The sequence below is a fragment of the Neodiprion pinetum genome, chromosome 1 (assembly GCF_021155775.2).
Source record: "Neodiprion pinetum isolate iyNeoPine1 chromosome 1, iyNeoPine1.2, whole genome shotgun sequence".
Classification (NCBI taxonomy): domain Eukaryota; kingdom Metazoa; phylum Arthropoda; class Insecta; order Hymenoptera; family Diprionidae; genus Neodiprion; species Neodiprion pinetum.
The window spans coordinates 11,724,549-11,728,797 of NC_060232.1; positions in this window are offsets into that span (position 1 = coordinate 11,724,549).

The following is a 4,249-nucleotide window of genomic DNA, read 5'->3' on the forward strand; positions in this document are numbered from 1 at the left end:
GTACGGGACCGGGAAAGTTTAGTTGCTTGTCATGCGCTGCTCCGTTGCACATCGACAAACTGAACAATCAATGCGTCCCTTGCTGTCCAGCTGGTATCAATAATGCCGAGGATCAAGACTGTTGTATATGTAATCCAGCAACGGGTGGGTTGAACTTATGCTTGATTCTGATAGTGAGATGTTTGATGAACCTGAACATTATTTTGTATCTCACTTACCATGTCAACATTTCATGATCCAGGTGGTTGCCGGAATAGCTCTCCAGCTGGAAAGCGGACAGTTTACCGAGACGGAGGTCGGGGGGTTTCAGATAGCTTTGGCAGAACCGAGGATTCTGCATCATTAGCTGTAACAGCAGCCACTTCGTTTGCAGTTGCTATTTGCGTTGCATCAATCGCTTTGTTAGCCGTGATATTTGTCGCTCTTTAGGATAGTCATGATTTTCATCGAATTTAGGGTTCTTGAACTAATCTTAAAATCAGAGAAGCTGTGTATGTAAAATTCATTCCATGATTATGTAACATGAAAATCAAGCACATTTATAATCACGAGAAAACCTAATCAGCCCTGCCTATGACACTTAAGACGCAATATTAATTATGCATAATATTAGACTTATACTTGTCTGTTGCATGTACAGGCCATATCTAGGGGAAGAGAGTCGACTCTCAGCTACACAAAATTGGCCGTGCAGGTGGAACCTATGGATAAAAAAAATTTTCTCTAATTGTGAATGTAGCTAATACAGCTTTAACCGTATATTGATTATGTTAATGATCTATTGTTACAAGATCGGAATTAGATAAGCTCTCTAAATACTCTTTTCTAGACTATTAATCTATATCATGTATATGTAAATATGTAATTTATATATTATATTTATATATTATATGTAATTTGTATATTATTAACCTGACGTTTTACTCTATTTGCGACAAGTTGTGAGTGTTTCTAATTTCTTGGCAATTATTTATCTACATGTATGTGTATGTATGTATATGTATACTTATGCATGTGTATATACATATATACACATGTTTGAAACTAGATTTTTACAATAAACACAGAGGTTTTAGTATATTCACATACGGATTTCTGTGAATAGGTATACTGGAACTAAAATATCCTTATCTCTAACACGGAGTACTTCGTAATTCGCATTTGTTCTTGTAACCCAATGTCCTGCATACGATGGCAAAAATCGAGATCCAACTTAACTGAGTCTCAAAGCCCTGTTGACACAAAAGCAGCTATTTGATAGAAATTATAGTTCATAGTTTACACAGCCTATTGCACGATATTTCATCATAAATATATATGTTTCAATGTATTTAGGAATAATTTATCAAATGTACAGAGGTCATGTGCAAATAATAAATGAATTCGACCGCAGTTTGATGTATTCATTAGAGTTTTAACAATAAATTTAAGCTTTGTTACTTCTGTTATTTCATTATGGATAATCAAAAACATTTCCGACTATTCGTGCTGTGGAAGCATGGGGATTAAACCAAATGTAGCAAAAGATCAGAAACAGTGTATGTAGAGTACGGGTATTTTTCTAATAATGCAAACACGTGCCGCTGGCTTAGTTTTGACGTATCTAGAATACCACGCCTTGCGAATTAGCTTTCCAGACAGAGATGAATGATGAATTTTAAGGACTGCATTATCGTTGTTGAATACTCTATGCCTCATGGGAAACGAAAATCTGTAAAGATAAAATTGATGCACCGGATCATCGTCGACTTTAACTTTTGAAATGTCCTACCATTTCCGAACACCTCCAACCATCCTATTTACCTATATTACTAGATTAGCTATGACATAAAAAGAGAAGAATTATTCATTTCGAAATGGGATTCTATTCGACACGCGCACGACGTATTCCATAACATTGATATTCCGATGTATTCCATAACATTAGTATTCATAATTATTCCAACAACTTTTCATTTGCTCTCTCGATCTTGAATTTTCATAGGCACAGAATCGAAATGCTGTTTTAGCTGGTCGCAAGTGAAGTATCTGCGTTGGGTGGAGGAGCAGAATTGTTTTTCGTAAAGTATTCGGATGGAAAAAAATTCAGAGTAACTGTAATACATCACGGATGCGCTAATTTTGATTAAGATGAAATGGATTCTCCGTACATGAGACAGTATTTAACGCAGCGTAGTGATTTAAAGACCTAAGAAGGTGATAGGAAGAGAAGGAACGAGGCTTCTTAACACTTCGAGTGTATTTTAACACACATTTGAAATGTACGAGCAAAATTTTTCATCATCCAACTGTCGCAGAACGGCAGCGTTATCAGCTGACCCGTTAACTGAAGGATATATCTTCAGTCAACGGCTGACCATCGAAGGGCCTGGCCGCTTGAGTCTGGAATCGGCAGGAGAGATAAAGTAAAATCATTATACATAAATGTGAAAACTAAAATCATTATACATCATATCATATCATCATACATCATACATCATACATCATACATCATACATCATCATACATAGTATCAAAGTTCGAAACCAAAGTTTGGATGTCGGATGTTCAGAAAGTGACGTCACCAATTTAAAATCAGCCAGCCGAATTCCTCAGTCGGGAAACAACCGCGCAGTAGAGCGGACGGATAAGAGTCGCGCTCCGCAAATTTCGAGTACCGGGTTCTCAACCTCTCGGATCCCGCGCTTTCGGTCCGCTACGATTTCGAGTACCGGGTTCTCAACCTCCCGGATCCTGCGCTTCGGGTCCGCTACGCGGTGAAACTCGACTTTCGGGATAAGCGCTCCGTGGTTCCTGGTTCATGTTTACAATAAATTATTTCAATTCGGTTTTCGCGCAAGCCGAAATTCAGTAACTGTCAGTCCGCTAACAAAATTTCTCGACTTCCAGGATAAGGGCTCCGTGGTTCCTGGTTCATGTTTACCATAAATTATTTCGATTCGTTTTTCGCGCAAGCCGAAATTCAGTAGCTGTCAGTCCGCTAACAAAATTTCTCGACTTCCAGGATAAGGGCTCCGTGGTTCCTGGTTCATGTTTACAATAAATTATTTCAATTCGTTTTTCGCGCAAGCCAAAATTCAGTAGCTGTCAGTCCGCTAACAAAATTTCTCGACATCCAGGATAAGCGCTCCTTGGTTCCTGGTTCATGTTTACAATAAATCATTTCAATTCGTTTTTCGCGCAAGCCGAAATTCAGTAGCTGTCAGTCCGCTAATAAAATTTCTCGACTTCCAGGATAAGCGCTCTTTGGTTCCTGGTTCATGTTTACAATAAATTATTTCAATTCGTTTTTCGCGCAAGCCGAAATTCAGTAGCTGTCAGTCCGCTAATAAAATTTCTCGACTTCCAGGATAAGCGCTCTTTGGTTCCTGGTTCATGTTTACAATAAATTATTTCGATTCGTTTTTCGCGCAAGCCAAAATTCAGTAGCTGTCAGTCCGCTAACAAAATTTCTCGACTTCCAGGATAAGGGCTCCGTGGTTTCTGGTTCATGTTTACAATAAATTATTTCAATTCGTTTTTCGCGCAAGCCGAAATTCAGTAGCTGTCAGTCCGCTAACAAAATTTCTCGACTTCCAGGATAAGGGCTCCGTGGTTCCTGGTTCATGTTTACAATAAATTATTTCAATTCGTTTTTCGCGCAAGCCGAAATTCAGTAGCTGACAGTCCGCTAACAAAATTTCTCGACTTCCAGGATAAGGGCTCCGTGGTTCCTGGTTCATGTTTACAATAAATTATTTCAATTCGTTTTTCGCGCAAGCCGAGTTTCAGTAGCTGTTAGTACGCTAATAAAATTTCTATAACTTTATAATCTTGTCATAATCTTTTTGGTAAAATGTGTAGACAAAAAAATTATATCAAACCTTACACATTATCTTTGATTTGTTCTCATGCTGAAAATATTTATTAGTATTCGAGGTATAACTCTAGGTGGATGGCGGTGGTCGTTGGGGGTGGTTAGGGGTGGTTGCGGGTAATCAAGGTGATTCCGGAGGAGGGGGACGAAGATTTGTGCTCGGTGAGTTTAACGGTTTTATAATATTCGATGGCAATTGTAATTATATTTCATCTAATCTTTTTCAAACTTGTCATCTTTACAATAAATTATTTCGATTCATTCTTCGCGCAAGCACAAATTCAGTAGCTATAAATGCGCTAGTGAAATTTATTCTACTATCAATTAATTAATTAATTATATTAATTCTTACACAATATTTCTGATGTGTTCTTATACTGAAAATCTTTATTA